Source organism: Pinus tabuliformis, chromosome 8 (assembly GCF_031772625.1).
Source record: "Pinus tabuliformis cultivar Carrire ecotype Pingquan chromosome 8, CPIR1, whole genome shotgun sequence".
NCBI lineage: Eukaryota > Viridiplantae > Streptophyta > Pinopsida > Pinales > Pinaceae > Pinus > Pinus tabuliformis.
This window is the reverse complement of record NC_142294.1, coordinates 1,172,834,509-1,172,855,331: the sequence shown is the minus strand read 5'-3', so window position 1 is coordinate 1,172,855,331 and position 20,823 is coordinate 1,172,834,509. Positions and strand designations below refer to the sequence as shown.

The 20,823-nt window shown below is 39.2% G+C and overlaps 1 protein-coding gene across 3 annotated transcripts in view; it reads right to left on the bottom strand.

Moving 5' to 3' along the window:
• Positions 1-20,823, bottom strand: part of LOC149239530 (uncharacterized) — a 285,621-nt gene that overhangs the window by 251,293 nt on the left and 13,505 nt on the right. The window lies entirely within an intron of this gene.

Genomic DNA, 20,823 nt, shown 5'->3' with positions numbered 1-20,823 from the left:
GCTGGTCAGATATGTGTTAACTCAAAATCTTAAGGGTGACTGAATAAATGATTCTTTAGGCCACAGCAAACAAGATAAGTCTACATTATTGAATTTTGAAATAACCATCAAGAAGCATGCTACTATGTAAGAAAAAAACTCGGGGAAGAATCCCTCACATTTCAAGTTGGCAATAGTATTTTCTTAATTGATTGAATATCTTTATTCTAGACTTGTTCCCAGAAAGAAGAATTTTGAATCTGATTTCCAGAATATCTGAGAATATCTCTCTTCAACAAAACAACAGTAAAAGCTTGGCATAATAATCAAATGCATAATGGACATAACACAATAGATCAGACAACTCAACGACGTTCTTTCTTGTTGAAGCTGGAAAGAAGACAAGGCTTGTACCTATTCCACATTCCTGAAAATGTTTATTTTCAGGACTAGAAAGCTTTTCAATCTTGTAAGCAGTGTTTGTTGAATCAATAAAATTGAATAGAAGGAGATTTTTGCATGTTAATATAAAAAATAAATGTATTTTATTTTACCCTCCTTTATCTGGACTCTGAATAATTTTGACTGCATCTGTTCATCAGTGCACAAAGAATGTGGAATTACTGCAAATATTACACTGCTGCTTTGTTAAACTGCATTGACTCTAGACAACGTTGGGTTCTCTTGCATAAGATGCCATTTATGGATGAAAAATAAAAACTTTTGCAAGGGGTCAAATAAAGATACAGATATAGGATTTCATCTATAATTCTTCCTTCTCCCTTTGATGTACTCCTTATGTGCACTTGGACACCTGCCTTCCAAACAAGACATGAAGAAGGTGATAAGGGAGGAAACCTACAAGAAATAGATCAAGAACACTTGAATCACCCACCCCATTACTACCTTAATCCTAAAATGGATTTATACTTCAAGTGCTTCATGCAGCTGAGAGATGGTCTCATTGTCAGACGTCTGTATATGTGGAGACATTAGATGTCTGTATATGTGGAGACATTAGATGTGTCACGGCAAAATCTAGCAGCCTTTGGAGGGGGAAACCCTACAAGGCATAAACTTGACCAAGAGACAACAATGGGGTAGTGGCCCACTGTCACCATAGCCAAAAACCCCTTCTCTTTATGGATTTTCACCAATGGGAGGAGTCCCAATATGGACACAAGGATTCAAGTGTCCTACATGGGCATGTTGACCCCCCTGAACAAGACACATTAGGACATGTTATATATTATTTTATTAAATATATATATATATATATATATATATATTAAGAATTAGATATTTCTTACACAAATTTTCATTCATGATACAAATTCATTGATTCAAACATTGATCTTCATCTAGATGTCAGTTTTACAAAGTAACATTCCATACAAATACAATTGTGACAAATTCATCAATGATCCAGTAGGAGAAAGACAAGAAACTGCAGTTTTCTCATTAAGTCATCAAAATCAAAATGTGTTACATAGGTAGTAGCAAGGCCAATGGCAAATAGAAATAGGCTAATAGCAAATACAAAACAACTACAAGTACAAGGCAGTAGGTAGCTCATGAGTCATCAATCATCATCAAAATCAGCATCAATGATCACTGTCATGGTCACCACTGCTCTCCTCTGTGGCATCCTCCTCCTTTGTATCCAATGTCATCTCTGCTTCTACTGGTGTGGAGGATGACCCCTCAACAGTATCACCATCATCAAAAGTGACAGGGTCTAGCACTGGCTCATTAAGATCCAAGTTGGCCAATTCCAACTCAACATTATTGTCCAAACCCATATCATCAGGAAAGACATCCCACATCTTTGTCTTTCCCTTCAACCACTCATCCCTCTGCATGTAGATAAGACGAATCGCCTACAAAATTCTCCCAAACCCTTTGTAATTCATTCCCACAGACCCACAGCAAGAGAGACAGAGAAAAGTGAGGGAGAAATTGTTGAAGGAAATGTAACTAGGTTCGGTCTTCATAATGTACTTTTGATATTGTATTTATTCAAGAAAAGAAATATTATTTTTATAATATATGTCAATGAGTTTCTTGCTCATTGAAATAGGTCTAGCACATGTTAAAGTGCTATAGGTGAGTCAAATAGTCAAAAGAAAATGTTGAAGACCTTAAGGGCATGTTACACCATGTATATGTTTGTATAAGAGTCAAAGAATATCCCTCCAAGCAAATTCAAGTCTCCTCCAAAGAAAAGGCACCATCAAAGAAGCTATCTGAAGCAAAGACATCAAGTTGGCCTACAAACAGCTAGTCGGCCTTCAAGTCGGCCTAGAGGGGGGACAGACCTCTATATATAGAGGCTGTCCACTACTCTAAAGAGAACGCATTCACATCTTTGAAATCTGCGAAGTAAGGAGGCAAAAAAAGGGTAGTTGAAGGACGAAAGAAGAGTCTCCAAGGGCAGAAAAGTAGGAGAAGTCATCACTGAAGGGTTAAGGACTGTTTTCTAGGGTAAATATAGTCACACGTGTGAGAAAAAGGAAGGACAATCTGCGTTATATCAGCAGTAAGGTCACAGTCACATGTTCATTATTGGTTGGGCTAGAAAGTTAGGCCTAAAAGGTCTCCTACTCAAGCGAAGGTAAGCCTCTCTCAAGCGAAGGTGAAAGGACCCTAATTTGGAAGGGTACCTGCCACACATGCGAGAATCTAGGGCTGTTGTACAGTCACTTCAGTCTACACCTACATTTCAAGAAACATCTCATTTGGTTGAAAGAAGGAAGGTGTCTACATAAGTGAAGGATATCTCTAAGTATAGAAGAGAAGCATCTCATCTAGAGCTCACCTAAACAAGATCTAACAACAGTTGAAAGAAGGATGAAGTGCCAAGTAACAAAGTGCTGGAAGAAGGAAGACTAAGTTCCGGGGAAAAAAGTGCAGAAAGGAAGAAGGAATTGGGGGAACAAAGTGAAGAAAGGAGGAAGGACTTGAGTTGTGCTTGGAGGACATTCTAGTTAGGGGTCTAAGGTTTGGCATTGATCAATAAGAAGCTTCAATAAGAGAAACTTACTAAAGGGTTTTCCTCTCAAGAGAAGAGAGGTTTTGGCCCAGGCAGAGAGACAACATCTTGTGTTCTTGTTCTTATGTTTTTGGTAGTAGTTTGATGAAGTACACACACATGTATTAATCAAAAGAAGAAGGAGAATAAGCTAACAAGAAAAGTAAAAAGACTCCACAAATTGTTATCAAATAAAGAAGAATCACACTACACCTAATTGCCCTCGATTGTTCAACATAAATGACCCAAAACCGGCCTTTATGGGACATCAAATCAAGGGACATGATCGAACACGATCGAGGCACGATCAGACACGATCGGAGGACATGTATCCCACTAAATCATGTTTGATTTGACCGATTCAGGACACGCAGGCGGTTTAGGACGAATCTGGTTTCTTAGGATAAAGGTCATCGATGTATGATATTCTAGGTATAAAGTGTTACATGATTTGGCTAGACCTTCTACAAGAAAGACACAACAAAGGCTCAAGGCTCCAATAGGAGGCAATTCACTTTCTATGTAGAGGCCTAGGGCTACAAGCACAAGACCTAGGGTTTGAGAAATTTGTTGAGTGTTGGAGTATCCAAAGGTCAAGGCTCATGAAACCTTCAAGAAGCCCCTAAGTTGAAGGAAGATAAAACTAGGGTTTCCCTCTTAGGGAAAACAACTAGGGCAAGAGATTTTATGGATGAAATTGAAGTGGATGCCCACCAAAAGGATAGATTTGTGGCAAAGACTATCCTCTTGATGTTTAGGCTCTCCAATCCCCAAACTCACCTTGCCTAGGATTTTGCACAAACCCCTTGTTTACTACCTTAGCCTTAAAGGGGTTGAAATTCAAAGGAGAGAGAAAATGGAAAAGAAAGGTAAATGGTCACTAACCAATTGGACCAGTCCCTTATCCCTTGGGAGTATGGAGTCAATGATTCAAATTATGCAAATAGCTTCAGAGGAGGCTGAAATTTTGATGCCCTAGATACCAAATTTAAACAATTACCTATCCAATGGAAGAAGAATTTTTCATGGGAGAGCTACCAAGAGTTCATCACTAAGGACATTCATTTACATGCTATGTATGAGTAATGCATGCAATAGATCATCTAGATTTAGCATTCAATAGATATTCAACAAATTAGGGCACAAGTGCAATTACTAGAATCAACAAAATTCCATACATTAGACATGCAAGAGATAGATATTCAACTTTCAAGTCCACTTACAAGATAACATGCAAAGAATTCATTCCATTCATCCAAAGAATAGCTCCAAATTGCAATAATTTAGCTCCAAATATCAAAATGCATCAAAGATCCAAATATCTCCACAAGTTCAAGAGGCCCAAAATAATCCAAGAGTGATGTGATGGTGATAAGTCACAATGAAGCCTCCTATATTTATATGAGGAGGATAAGTAGCTATTTTAGCTTAAAATCCCCTACAAATCATAAATAATGTGCCTCTACAAGCTAGGTCACAAGCCAACTTAGTAGCTAATGTGAAAAAACAAAAATTCTCCACAAGTGTGAGCTGAAATAGAGTAAAGCTATGACTTCATGCAAGTGTACGCCCTTCTAGGGCTAGAGGGAAAATGGTGCCCAAACAAGTGTAGAAGCCCTCTAAAATTACCATCTAGGGGTTGGCCCCTAGATCTCTCTCATAATCATCTTGTCGACCCCAATTTTGGGTTTGGGGCACAAAAATGGGTCTCATTGGTCTCTGGCTTGTGAAAATTCCTTGAAATGAAGCAACTAGAAATTTATTCTTCTAACTGAATAACTGTTCAGTTTATTTGCTATGGCAAACAACAAATAAATCACACTACAATTTCTTCACCATAAAATTAAAATATGTTGCGGAAAATAAAACAAGAACTGAGAAAATAGACCACACACACAATAAAAATGACATTGTTATTTTTAGACAAATGTCCCTGTTAGTTTTTGGTAGCATTAGAAGTGCTCTAGCCTTGAAAATTGGTGGAGAGGCTACGGCACATGAGCTATAAAGAACCCAGAAACCGTTTGGTGAAATTCCGCCCGGGTTGTATTTTATTAAAATAATTAATATTTTTAATGGAGTTCCTAAGTCTAAACTTAGGGAAATTAAAATATTAATGGGTATTAATCAAAATATGGGTGAGAATGATCTAGAAGGCGGATCAAGTCATGTTTTAATGTAATGTCCCAAATGAGAAAATTTTGGAACAAGCTTTTCACATAAAATTTATCATACATTTAACAGAAAATTGTCATTTAAAAATAAGCCAATAGAACAATGCAAGGTTACTTGGGAGTAGGAGCGGGAACGGGAGCGACATTTTCAGAAGCTCCCGATTTGGAAGCGATTCCAGGAGCGTTTTTTATATAATATATATTTTTTTATATTTTTTATATTTTGATGCATATATGTCAACAAAATCATGTAGAATGATGAATTAGATATAAAAAACATAAAAAAACATAGATTGAACCATATAACAACAATCATCTAGAAGTTATAATCTTCATCAACCATGTCCACAAGTTAGTAACATACAACATATTGAGTCTCATGATTCATCAATATTAAAGTTTCAAGCTTTCAAAATTCAATATATAACATTTATCATCATTGATCACCAAAGTTGTACTTGTAAGCTAAGTGTAACCATTACAACAAATAATATCTAACATGAAATGAAATGTTATAAAATGAAATGAAATGAAACAACTTTCAACTTTCATGAAGCATCATATTCATAACTCATTGTTAATGAGTTATAATGGCCAACTTCAAACTTCAAACTTAAATTGTCATATATTGTTTACAAAAAAATATCATAATAAATATGAAAGAGTCAATAGTTATAAAAACTACTAGAAACTAAAAAAGACAAGTAAACCTATTATCTATTGCTAATGCTTGGGCCTCTTGCCACCACGAGAAATGTCTAATTTTTTAGTCTTGTTGGAAAATCAGGATCTTTCTCATTAATATCACCCTCTAAGCATTAATATCCAGAGGTATCTTTGTCATTACCTCTGGATCTATATAGGTATCTTTGTCATTAATATCACCCGCTAAGCATTAACATAAGATAGAAAAAACATAGCATGTCAAGTCAAGGTTTTGTTTGAGTGATGCGTAACATCTAGGTACATAGAGGGATTGGTGCCCTTGATTAGATATGACTTCCATACCCTAATACATGACAAAATCCAATGGAAACATTGCAATCCCCAATCCTGAAATCCTGAAAAACTGATAAGTCTGCTAGATTTTGAATGAAATCTAAAATTCTACTTTCTCCATATGAAATCCAATGAGGTCGAAACCACTGTCAAACATCCTGAGTCGTTTCATGGTAACGTTAAAAATTTAAGTAAAATGATGAAAATGAAGATTAAGGAGAATGTCACTTTTACTTTAAGAATTTAACATTACCATGAATCGCATATCAATACTAGGGCCATAGGCTTGATCATTAGGTTGCCCCACACAGAACTTATTTGTTTCTTTGAAAACAAATTGCATTTGGAATATTACTACAAAAGAAAATTTGCAAAAAAAACTAAACGCTCCTAAAAAGGTAGGGAGCGTTTTTTTATTAGGGAGCGTGCTCCCGAGGCACTTTGGAGTTGCTCTCGCTCGGAGCGCGGATTGGGAGCAGGAGCATGAGGGGTGGGGGACGGGGGCGGCTCCCCCGCAACCCTGGAACAATGCAATCACATAACACACTGAACAAAAAATTCTCAGCTTTATTATATAAGAAGAATTGGTGTTTACATGCAAATACAACCCATATAGCTGAGATATATGGCCTCAGACAAATCTACAATAATACCGCAATCGGCCTCAAAAACAAATTGAAAAAAACCAATACACTGCAACCTATGAACCCTGAATGGATTCACCAAGGGAAGAGATGGGTGCTCGCCCACTCTCACTGAATCACCCGAGGGTTTCCGTCCTGGGGCTACTGCTGGAGTAGAGAACTGGGTTCTCAACCTCACATACAAGAAACAATATCAAAAACTAAGATGTCCTCCAATGGCCTCCTCGTCTTTTATAGATCTGATGGACCCCTCTAGAACCTTCTATTTTATTATTATTTTAATCATGGAGCACTTTTCCCTCTTTTATTTTAATTAAAATATTCTTTTTAATGCAGAATAGGGTAAATTAGACACCATGTCTCCTCAGGTCACTGAAACTCACATCCAAAAATCCCATCATGTAGATCTTCTCGTTCCGGTTCCAACGGGCTATTAGACTGAAGTGTTTCATTAATTAATCTCCCTGGAATGCCACCTCGAACATAATTAATTAAGTTATGCCCAGTGATAATGCTGATTTTTTAAAGTTGTCAAAATGCAACGAAACGAAAGGAAAATTGTGCTAATGATAGAATATGCCCAATGAATGCCATCAAATCCCATAAAAACTCCTCAAAACTCCATCAGGACCCCTGATGACATAAATTTGCTCCACTGGCCTGGCCATCCCATGTCTTAGAAATCCACCTTGGTTGTACTATGAAGAAGAATAAAAATGGGGACATGACATTTAATCTTAGTCGTTGATTAGAGACTTAATCTCGGCCGTTGAAGACTCAACAAGAAAAATATAAAATGGAGGCTTGGGGTTCATTTGGAAACACACACACAGAGAAAATTGATCTACAGTTCGATTTCTGGGGCTAGGAAGCTGAGAAATTCAAACTAAGTGATCATTCAGCAGCAGAGGGGCAGTGAGAATCCGGGAGAAGGAATTTGCGGAGAATATTGACAAAGAGGTGGAGAGATATTGCAGAGAGGCAGCACAGTAGCCAGGAGAATTGACAATGGGCCAGTCTGGGCCCACGCAGTCCCGACACAGAGCCAGAAAGGCCTGCGCAGAGCAGAAAAGCTGCCTATCACGCAGAATCCAGAACTGTCGGGAACAGCCGGAACTGTTGGAAACTGACGGAACAGCCGGTATAGCTGACGTAAAGGGAAGAAGAGGTAACGCAGGGCTGATGTAGTGCCTACATAGGGCCAACCCAAAAATCGTCGGGGTTAGCCAGTCTTATGCCGGATTAGCCGGAATTTTGCAGGGTGAAGTGAGGTAAAACTCACTCAGATTTTCCACCAGTATTTTCTCTGTAAAGGATTGCTAGATGAGTATCCTAGATTTGTATTCAAATATTTCTCCTGCATAATGATAAACCCTCAGAACTACTGCACCGGTTTTCCTGCATTGGGCTTTTCTGGGGACTATTGTGTCCTATGTATCTTGTTCTTTGCTCTATTTTTTGTTTCATGAGATCAAATATTAATTATTGTAGGCTGCAGAAGTAATTTGCTTTAGTGTTCAGAAGAATAACTTGATGAATGTAATTTAAAAATCAAGTAGGTGAAGTAGATTCAGATTTGATGTAGTAGGGGTTCCTTCAAAGTAGGAATTTTCACAATCCTCGGGAAAACCTAATGTGGGAAAACGGGTGTAACAAATAAGAGTTTTATTATTATTATGCAACGATGAAAATCTTAGTACAATCTAGATGCCCAAACTTGGAAATCCTTAGCAAATAATATGGCTAAAATTATTAGAGAGAATTTTCTCTCTCTCCACGAGCAATCCCGACACAACCTGCTTCAGAAAAATGTCCCTCAAGAACCCTTGTGCAAACCACTACGTAATGCTTGCATAGACCCTCACACGCACAACCTGAATCTGCCTCTGATCAAATCATTCCGCATGCTGCTGCCTCTAGAAGTGATCCTCCGACCCTCTAGAAAATTTTCCCGACCTCTAGAAACTGAATTGACCTCCTACTCAGCCAAATTGAACTACCTCACTGAAGCAGCCTGTGTAGCCTCTAGTGGAATAACTCAACCTCTTTGTTGCTTCCTCTTCGAAACTGGAAACTCCTCCAGCATCACTGTTTATCTCTGAATCCCTTCTAAATCGAACTCTTATGCCTTGCTCAGCTATTGTTGTTGGATAGCTCGATCTACCAAGGAACTCGCCTCCCAAGTATACCTTCTCCATCGCCTTAGAGTTGCTCTTGTAATCTCTTTTTGGTGAACCAACAGCCATGATTAGATCCCCATCAACGGCTAAGATCATTTCCAAATCGATCCGTGTGAGTTTCTAGAGAAATCTCACCATTCTCAATTAATTATTGTTAATTAATCACTTTTCCTAAGTTAGACTTAAGAAATATTTAGTTATTGATCAGTTAACTTAATTAAGCCATCTCTAGGTGTTTTCTCCTTAAACCTTTTTTGGGTTCTGGGGATCTTGTGTTCCTTGGCCTCTCTGACCAAATTCGAGACTAGAATACTTGTCCGGTGCTACAAAAATTAACACTCCCTGTTAGGGAGGAAGGTGTTCTCTCACTCTGTCTTCATAACATCCTCCATAGACAACATTGATGTCTAACAACTGTGATGATTTGTTAATGTTCACTATGCTGCTTCGCAACTCTGAGCTAACGCACCTTGCATCTATGTTGTTGTTCACAGTGCGTTGTGCTTCCTGCACTGCTGCCAACTCCGTTCTACCAAACAACTGATCTCATGTTGTTAGTGTTGCAACTACTGCAACTAAGAAATATATTCTGAATCAATTGTCTCTATACTGGCTCTACATTTGTCTCTTGAGTCTCTGACTGCTACTAGCCTCTACACTGTCCACTAAGTAATTGTCTATGTTGCAACCGCTTTGCACCCCTAAGCATCTGACTGTAACTAGTACTACAACTCTCCCTCAAGATTTGACTATGCCATCCTTAACACTGACCCATCTGCTACTGAATATTATGGGCCCTTGTAGCAAAGGTATTGATCCATGTGAGGAAACACTTGTTCGATTGTAGCCTCTATGGTTCTTGCCCAAACCTGCAACTCTAAAGCACTACGTGTTGATTTCTAGTAGCATCGGATGTGCTCGAAATGTCAAATTTTGCAGGGAGGCTGGGGCTCATGCATTCCAAGAACCCAGAATGCATTTTGCGAAATTCCACCAGTAGACAATTTTATTAAAATAATTAATTATTTTTAATGGGACTTGTTGACCACTACGTGTCAACTACCCTTAGCAGTACACCCCCTTTTCTTCGCAAAAGGGATAGAGCTTGATCGATGTGTCTGTGCCATTCATCATCGACCTGACCACATTATGCTGTAAACCCAATCTGCATGTGTGAATTGTAAATAATCTTAGCAGATCTGAGTCATGTATGTAAATTTCCTAGGTGGACCTAATTTTCTAGTGATAATCTACGTTCCGGAAGGTTTTTTGTCACACCGATCCATGATCGACAGAGTTTTCCTTCAGCCTAACCCCAAAGCCGGAATGAATTTTGTCATTATAATCTTAGGAGAATCCTAGTGCGTTGATTTGCTAGATTATATTTGGTCGCAGAACTAGGTAGTCTATGAGGGTCTATGTCAAATGAGTTTCCCCCTTGAGATGTAAAATTGTAAAAGTCATGATGTAAAGTGTCTTGAGGGTTAGAAAATGTTTTAATCCCCTCGTAAGTCCTAAGTCTTAGGTCTTAGGTGATTTTTCCAAAGGCCAAGTTCGAGGATCCAAAAATAAAAATTAAAAATAACTAAAAAATAAAAAAATAATAATAAATTAAAAAAAAAAAAATTAAAAATAAAATTAAAAAATAAATAGAAAACTTGAAAAATAAAATTAAATAATAAAATAATAATAAGTCAAATTTTTGAGTAAATAAATGCAGAATTTTAATTGTTTAATATATTAAAATGCATTTAAAAATTCGACGGATGAGATTAAAAGAAATCTTGATCCTCATCGACGGTCGAGATTAGTTTGACATGGATCACTCAAACTAGCCGTTGGGAATTTTTTCTTTAAATAGGGTGCTAGGGGTCATTTGAGATCAGATTTGATCCGAGAGTCTGGTGCTAAAGAAAGCTCTCTTGTAGTCATTTTTTGTGCAATAAAGAAAGACTTTGGGGTTAAAAATCTTGCTGGTGTTACTCTTCTGGAAATGTTGTAAGATCTTTTATTCTTTCTGCATAATTTTATTTTCAGCTATTGATTTTAGCTTGATGAAGATTGATTCAGGCACAGGTATCTTGTCTGATCTCTAGGGTTTGAATGATAGTTTAGATTCTGAAATATAATGGCAAGTATCTCCATTTGATCTGGATTTCTCTATCGTTTTTTCCCTCTATGTTAATGGTTGACTTTAAGTTGTGCAGGAAACCTTAGTTTTGAGTTTACCAGGCGTTAGGGGAAGTTCTCTGCTGAACCAGCCAACTCCCGGATTGCGTTTTCTGAAAGAGCCCAACTAGTTTTAATCCCGGGCTTATCATCTGAAATTTTTTGATGAATGCATGCAGGGTTTTTTGAAGTATCTCACATTAAAATTAAATTCTGAAAATATTACTGTGAATTATTGACAAATCTCGCTGCTTAAGAATCGAAAATCTGTAAATACTATAATTATTTAGCTGGTTCTAGGGTTTTTAGGTTTTGTTTCTGGCACATTTTATTTCTGAGTGTTCGGTTTTTTTTTTTTTTTTTGCAAGTTGCAGGTACAGATTTTGAAAAATTTTCAGGGTTTCTATCAGGAAATCTGAAGCAGGAAGGGTTTTAAATTTTAATTAAGTTTCTGGACTACGGTTTCAATTTCCATGCTGCTCAGGGCTTCATTTTCATTGCAGGAAAAAATTTGGAAATTTTTTTAAGGAGACTGAGTAAAGTTCCTCACGCTGCTACTTTTTTTTTCAACGCTAAGTCGTGGCTCTCATCTACTCTCCACGCCCTCAGATCGGCCACCATCCATCTCTCCTACGCAGCCTCTGTCCACCATCAAGCTGCACGTACTGTCTCTCTGCAAGCAAAATTGTCAAAAAATTTCCAGCTCCACGCTGCGTCCTTCATTCATCCCCATTCACGCTGCGTTTTCTTCATTCAAAATCCCGCAATCCTTTCTTTCCTCACACGTTTTTCACCCTTTGCTCTTCCCCACAGCTCCTTCTCCTCACGCTTTCTCCCTCACCTGCCCACGCAACAGCCTTCCCTACCATGCAGACCCTGCAATACGTGTGTCTTCCTCCCGCGCGCAGTCACTCCACACACCTGCAAACACCCAAACAACAAACCTGCAAGTTAGAAACTCTCCACGTTGCCTTGTTCCTGTTCCTGTTTCTTCCGCCGTCTCACCTGCGTATTTTTCTTCCACTGTCACACCTGCAGCAGACATGCGTTCACACAAACAGTAAAAAAAAGGGGGAAAAACAAAAATTTCAATTTTCGTTTAGTATTTTTTTTTATGCGTTAATGTAGGTTAGGCATAAAGCTTGTTCTCCATTTAGATTTTTATTAGAATTAATTCTTTCTTTTGTTTTCTTTTTTCTTATATATATATATAGTTTAGAATTTTAAGTTTCGTTGTATTTAAATTTAATTAGATTTAGATTTTATATTGTGTATATAGATAAGAAGTTTGATCTTAGTTTTAGATTTAGGTTTTATTTTATAATATTTAGTTTCATTTTATTTGTATATATTTAAACTTCATTTTCATTTAGTTTAGATTTAGATATTTTGATCTATTTTGATTAAAAAAAAAAATGTTTTAAAAATAAAAAGGGTTTTGATTGGTTCTTTTTAGGCTTAACTTTTAATTTTTTTAATTTTTTAGTTTAGTTTAGGACTTTAGTTTCTTTTTTAGAATTAGATTTTTTTTAATAAATTTTAGTTTTGTTTTCTTTAAAATAATAATAATAAATAAATAAATACATAAAAAATAAATAAATAAATAAATCAATTTTCATAAATTAAATTAGATTTTGATTTTAGTTTTAGATTTTTGTTTTAGTTTAGATACGTTTCCCTTTTAGTCATGTTTCAAAAAAATAAAAATTTTAAATTTTTGTTTCACATAAAAGTTTAAGTTTTAGATTTTAATTTAGATTTGATTTTATTTTTTCTATAGTTTAGTTTAGTTTTATTTTTTTTATATATCAAAAATCAAATAAAAAATAAAAAATTCATAAAAGATAAAAAGTTCCCTTTTTTTTTATTTTTGTTAGACTTTAGTTAGGACTTCAGTTTTGTTTAAATTTTAGATTTAAAATTTTATTAAAAAAAATATAAAAAATTATTTTATGGTTTTAGATCATATTTTAATTTAGGATTTCAATTTTGTTCTATTTTGATTTTTTTAGCTTAGAATCATAAAAAATATTTAAAAATTAAAATGTTTTGAAAAGGCTTAACAAAAAATTGAAAATTTCATTTTTGGCGACTTTTGCAATATTTATGTTCCATTTCTCTATAGCTAAATGCACTTAAATGTTTAGTTAAAGTTAGCTATGTGAAAGTGGTAACTGATCAGCATTTAAATTTTATGATCATTTAAAGCATTTAATTTTTCTTGAAGTTTAATTGCTGGATCATCATTAAAGCATTGTGAATTTACTGGATATCTTGCATTGCTTGGGTTTGATGATAAATGATTGTTTTACAAAATTCATATCTTCTGCAACATCTAATAAATAATCATTTAATCATTAACTCCATAAGGCACTGGTCCATTAACTTAATAAAATCAATTAAGTGCTTGTTTCCCCTCGTGTCTCCCAACCCAACTGGTCCACAGTTGGTCATCCATTGTCCCATAGGGTCTACCCCCCTTAGCCGCAGGAGACAGGCTTAAACGGAGAGATCGGGGCTCAGGGTGACAGCCCCCGGTCTGAGCGTTGTTGTAACAATCTGTGCGACAATAGGACCCTAAGTCTAAACTTGGGAAATTAAAATAATTAATGGGTATAAATCTAACTGTGGGTGTAACTTCTAGAAGAAGACGAGGATAAAGCAGAAATGATCTTAGCCATTGATTAGCTTCTAATCTGGGTCGTTGAATGTCAACGAGAAGATTATTTATGGAGGCTTTGTTGAAGTTTCTCAGTTTACTTAGTTTAGAAACCCTTCATGCACTTTTTCTGATTTATTCCTACCTACATGTTATTTTTCTTTAACAAGTTATTTACAAAGTAAATACTAAAAATAAACACCAGTGCATGCTCAACATATTACAGATCAGCAACTAAAAGAAACAAGAACAAACACACCACATGACACCATTATTTTTGGACCAATGTCCCCGAAAAAACCCAATGCAGGAAAACTGGTGCAGCTACCTGAGGGTTTTCTTATTAAGCAATATCATAGTACAATCTGGGTGCCGAAACTCGCCTACCCAACAGAGAATTTCTTTAGCAGCTATACCTCACAGTTTGAGAGAAATCTCCTAGCTGAAACCCCGGAAAATCCTTTCGGCAGCTCCTCAACACAAAACTGCTCTGCAACCCCAGCGTCTGCCCAATCTGAACTACGTCAGCGCCACTCTATCTCACGCTGGCCCTGTGTCAGCCTTTCTAGGCCTGCATCAGCCCCGTAGGCTTTGCGTCAGCTCTGGGAGCCTTTGCATCAGCTGTGTTGGCCCCTCTGGTGCTCTGAGCAGCACTTGGCTGCCTCTGCGTCGCCCTGCGTGAGCCCTTGTTCGCTCTTCATCACCCTCCTTGGCTGCTGCGCTGCTCTCCCGGCACAATCTCTGCCTTCTCTGTTTCTATGTACTCAATGCCCCTCAATTGCTCTCCCGAACACTGATTCTATCTCTCTTAGCAAACCCCGCTCTAGAGAATAGAATGACTAATCGCTTTGGTGTATTTCTCCAAGTGACCCTCAAGCCTCCTCTTATACTTTTCTTGTTGACATCTCAATGGCCGAGATTAAGTCCCTAATCAACGGCTAAGATTAGATCTGGCTTGATCCATGTCTTTTGGGTATTGGAGATCTCATGTGCCCCAACCTCTCCACCAAATTTCGTGGCTAGCGCACATCCGATGCTACCCCAAATCAACACTCCCTCTTAGCGAGGATTGTGCTCTAGCAATACTCCTTTACTGAGTATTACTTTGATCATCCGGCATCGGTACCTGTGCTGAGGCTAGGCCTTCCTGCCCACCATCCTCTACACTGCTGCCTCCTATACCATTGCCCATGGTTCTGCCACTACCACTACTGCATCTGTACGACAACTCCCTCTGCATCCGTGCTACTGCTGGTCCTTTCTCCCAGCACTGCATCTGCATTGATCCTCCAACTGACCTCCCTGTTGGGCTAGAGACTGTTACTAAGATTAGATCTAGCTTGATCCATGTCTTTTGGACCATTCTAACACAGATTCATATTAATACACATTAATATTTTATTTTCCCTAAGTACGACAGCTCCCTCTGCCTCCGTGCTACTGCTGGTCCTTTCTCCCAACACTGCATCTGCACTGATCCTCCAACTGACCTCCCTGTTGGGCTAGAGACAGTTACTAAGATTAGATCTGGCTCAATCCATGTCTTTTGGACCATTCTAACATAGATTCATATTAATACACATTAATATTTTATTTTCCCTAAGTTTGGACTTGGGGACTCCATTAAAATATTAATTATTTTAATATCCCCTGATCTGTTTAGAATCTACCCAAACCCTTTCTGAGTATTGGAGATCTCATGTGCCCCAACCTCTCCACCAAATTTCGTGGCTAGAGCACATTCGATGCTACCCCAAATCAACAGGCTTGAGGATCATTTGGAAAACACACACAGAGTTGATCAGTCACATCGAATTGCTTAAGCTAGAGGCAGCGTAGTGATTTGTAGTGATCAAGCAGAGAGGGGTAGAGAGTGTTTTGGCTGGAGGATCTTCTTCGGAGCTAAGAATAGTCAGCAGAGAGGCAGAGAGACACACAGAGGAGGCAATGCAGAGGCCAGAAAGGGTGACACAGAGCCAGAACGGGCTCAAGCAGGCCCCCTGTAGAGCAGCGCAGAGCCTCCTACGCAGAAGTCCGAATTTGCTAAGGAGGCTGACGTTTCTGAGTCGAGAGGGCTGGAACTAGCTCCAAAGGGCAAATTGATCTCCCGCAGAGGTGACGCAAAGCCTTAGAGGCTGATTCAGGCCCAACAGGGGAAGTGCAGAAGTAGTCGTGGAACTCCTTGGTTCAGTTGCCAGATCAACCGGGACTTACAGTGTAGAGTGAGGTAATCTCACTAGTTTCTCTTGCCAAGTGATATTCTCTGTAACTGGGCATAATATGCTCGAGGAAATGGCAGAGCAAGTTCAGCCCATCAAACAGGATTTGAAAGTGGCACAAGATAGGCAGAAACTCTATGCAGATCAACATAGGGTGCACAAAGAGTTCCAAGTTGGAGAACATGTTTATCTAAGAATCAAACCCAAGAAGAGCTCCTTAAAAATTGGTTCATATGCCAAGTTCTCACCATGGCATTGTCAGCCTTTTGAGATCCTTGAGAGGATCAGACTAGTGGCCTATAGGTTGGCCTTACCTCCATCAATTAAAGTTCATGATGTTTTCCATGTTTCTTTGCTTAAAAGGTATGTAAAGGATTGTTATCATGTGATAGATTGGTCTATGCTACAGATGGAACCAAAGGGAGATTTCTAGCCAGAGCCATTGTGCATTTTAGACCAGAGGAGTCTCATGCTCTGGAATCGAACCATATAGTAAGTCAAAGTGCAGTGGTTAATTTTTGGTATGTTCTATGCTAGAGCAATTTATTTAAATTTTCACAATTGGCAATCACATCAGCATTATGATAAACTGCAGATAGAACATAAATATAAAACGCAGAAGACAAGCCAAGACAAGAGGACACAAGATATGGCGCAAGCCAGGGACAAACCCCACAATGTGTGGGGAAACCCTTTGATCAAATCTTCTTTTATCTTCAAAGTTCAGCAGAGAGAGAGAGATAGAGTACAATGATTTTAAGTCAATACTTGACTTGCCAAATAGGAGATCAGACATCAGAGATCCTCACCTTGAAGATGACACAATGAGGTTGCAGATCTGATCCCAAGGACTGAAGATATGTAGCAGATGAACAGCTCAGTCAGTTACCCATATTACTGAAGCTTTCCTTCCATGAGACTCTCCTTCCTTTGCTGCTTCACTGATCATGTCAAGGCTGCTAATCTGGTACCTTTCATAAGGACTGGTGCATGGCAGACCTGGTCATTTGTTAGGGCACCCTCTGAGAGCCACAACACCTTAACCATGCCCCACAGTTCACCTGATTACTGCAGCTAGCTTTCATACAATCCTCCAATGATACGCTGCCTTATAGGGCTGCTTACCTTCTGAACGCAGCTACTAGATAAAGGCCTCCAACTGCTGGCTATGGCCTGCGGCCTAGCCTAGCAGTGGACAGTTGGACTGCAACTACGTTCCTTCAAACAGTGATTCAAACAGCCCTTACATAGCAGCCTCAATCTCCTCTTTATAACGGATTCTCCTTCCCTTTAAATCGAGCTTAGGAGCAATACTAACATGCTCAAACAGCCTTGCTGTCACCTACAGCAATGTGACATTATCATTGATCCTTCATGCTGTAATATAGTTACCTTGCTGCGTTTTAGATTCACTTTCCTGCTGCGTCTAAGGGTCCTTTCATACTGTGATAAGGTCTCCTTTAACTACAGCCTTCCTCCTTTATTTGCTGCTGATTATGACCTCCTTTAGGACTGTGACTAGGGCAGCACTAGCCCTACTTTGACAGCGGATTAGGGCACACCTGCACTGCAGCTTAAACTCCTTGTTTGGACTGCGGTTTAAGGCACAGTTTTACAGCTGCTTGAGACCTCCATTTTCGGTGACTGGAACCTCCTTCTTTGACTGCGGATAAGGCAGATTTTGACTGTGGATAAGGAGCTGTGCATAGGGTCAATAGACAGCGGATTCAGGCCTTCATTTAGGGTCTATATTAGCCCTCCTTTCATCTGCAGATTGAGCCTCTTGAGACAGCGTATAGGGGCTTATTCATGCTGCACATAAGTCTCCTCTTATCTGCATTTAGATCTTCTTATAAGCCTGCGGCTAGGGCATCATCTGCACTGCGGCTAGGGCACAACTGAACTGTGGCTAGGGCATCAGCTACTGCGGCTAGGGCATCAGCAAATGTATATTTTAGGTGTCCCTCCTTCTCCAAAAACCCAAGACGTGGAGAGGAGGAGAACACACCAAGAATGTGTGTTAAAATGACTTCAAATCCTCACCAATTTATACTAGAACGTAGATGATGAATAGACACATCTATTGGGCTTCTGAGCCTACTCAAGTTGCTGGTCGGCTTGGTAATAATTATATAAACAAAATAAATTCATATCTCCATAAATACTTATCGGAATCGGATGATCTTTGGATCAATCCTACACCTCTCGACGAGAGGGATCCAATAAAAATATCAGCTGTCATAAATAAGCTGATCCACATGGAGTTTGGCCCTAGTTGCCAATTTAACAAAGCACTTTGAGCCAGAGGAAGCCACATGGGAAATGGTTGATGCCATGAAAGCTAATTAACCTATTCTATTTGTTGGTTAAAGCAAATGTGCGCATGATTATAAATATTGTATAGAGTTGTGTATATAAAGCTCCATAAAACAGTATGTGTTTGTATTTTTGTTCTTGTGTTGCATATGAGCATAAAAACACCGAGGGCGATGTTCCCTCAAGGGGGAGGGGTTTGTGACAACCCCAACCATGGTGCTCTCATGAAAAATGCATTGTAAATATTTTTACAAAAAAATAAAAATTAAAAAGGGGACTAAGTCAAGGGACACAGATTCCAAAGTTGAGGAGGAGGTTGCCTGCTTGGGATCAATGAGGTTTCTTGTGCAGAAATCTGAACTGGTTTTGGACAACCATACAATGTTGGTTGGTGATCTTTAATGAGCTGATTAGGAATTAAATTGGGCTGCAAAAGAAGTGTGCAAGCCCATGTTGCCTTGGAAAACACTCACAACGAAGACAGGGCAAAATTTATGAAGGATGGCAGTGCTGACAGTAAGGATGGGAAGTCAATTCCTGTGCAGAATGTTGGAATTTCTAAGTCTAACTATTAAAAACCCTTCATGTACTTTTCTTATTTATTTCTGCCTACTTGTTCTGACTAATTAACAAGTTATTTACCATGTAAACACTGAAAATAAATACAAGTACATGATCAACACATTACAGATCATCAACTGAAGTAAAGAAAACAAGCACACAAGTGACACCGTTGTTTTTGGACCAATGTCCCCAGAAAAACCCAATGCGGGAAAATCGGTGCAGCTATCTGAGGGTTTTATTATTATGCAGTTTCTGAATACAATCTGGGTGCCAAAACTAGCTCACCCAACATAGAATAATCTCGGTAGTAGTACCTCTCAGTCGGAGACAGATGTTCCGGCTGAAACCCTGTATAAATACTCCGACAGCTCCCAGCTCCAATCTACCCCACGAAAACCCCAGCGTCTGCCTCTAGGGACTGCATCAGCCCTTCCTGGCCCAGTGTCAGCCCAATAACCCCTGCGTCAACCTCTAGAGGCACTACGTCATCCCTTAGAGCCTTTGTGTCACCCACTCTGGCTCTCTAAGGCATTGCGCAGCTCCTGGTTGCCTGCCCTGGATGGCTCTGCATGAACCTCTGGCTGGCTCTGCGTGCCTCTCTCCCGGCTTCTGCGCTAATCCTCCTGGTACTATATCTGCCTCTCTGCTTCTATATTCACTGCCCCTCAGCTGCAACTCTGATCACTCTTTCAACTTCATCAGCAAACCCCGCCACAAAAAATCGAAATCTTGATCAACTCTGTGTGTTCTCCAAGTGACCCTCAACTCTCCTTTTATACTTTTCTCATTGACAATTCAACAACCGAGATTAAGTCCCTAATCAACGGCTAAGATTAATTTTGCGTTGATCAATGACTTTTGGACCATTCTAACACAGTTTTATATTAATACACATTAATATTTTATTTTCCCTAAGTTTAGACTTAGGGACTCCATTAAAAATATTAATTATTTTAATATCTCCCAAACTGTTTAGAAACTACCCAAACCATTTCTGGGTATTGGAGATGTGCCTTAGCCTCTCCACCAAGTTTCGAGGCTAGAGCACATCCGATGCTACCCCAAATCAACACTCCCTCTTAGTGAGGACTGTGCTCTAGTAATACTCCTAACTGAGTATCACCCTGATCATCCTGCATCAGTGCTTATGCTGATGCTAGGCCTGCTGCCCAACATCCTCTGAAGCTACTGCATCATGTACTACTACCCATGGCCCTACCACTGCCACTGTTGCATCTGTACAACAACTCCCTCTGCATCCGTGCTGCTACCCATGGATCTGCTACTGCCACTGTTGCATCTGCACTGCAATCCCTCTCATCATTTTGCATTGTGCTTCCCATAGCACTGCCATTGCTAACTGTTGCACTGCAACTCAGTTACTGAGAAGTAAGTAACTGATCTCCCAACTCTGACATCTCTGTCAGGTTAGAGACACTCTCGATGCTAAAACTCCCTTTCTCACTGACAAGTGCTCCCTCTCGGACCTCTGCGCTACTGCAACAACTCTATGCATCTCGCTCTGCTGCCTCACGCTGTCCTGGGAATTCTGCACTGTAGCTCCCTTTGACGCTCCATCTACATCCGTCTCTACTGACATCCACCAATACTTCGAGGCTCCCGTAGCAAGGTATAATCCAAGAGGCTGGGTACCTCAAGGATCTTGCCCCTCATTGCCTTTAGTCCATCTAACTATAGCTCGATGTCCCCCGACTTCCTCTCAAGTGGCGTATGAGCACTCATGGCACAGTCATCATCTGTCTCCACTTCCTTCTCTGCCCTTGCTGGCGCGGCCTTAGTCTCGGAAGCCTCTCCTTTGCTCTTCTTCCTCGAACACTGGCTTGCATAGTGACCCAGTTCCCCACAATTGAAGCATTTGACCGTGGAGA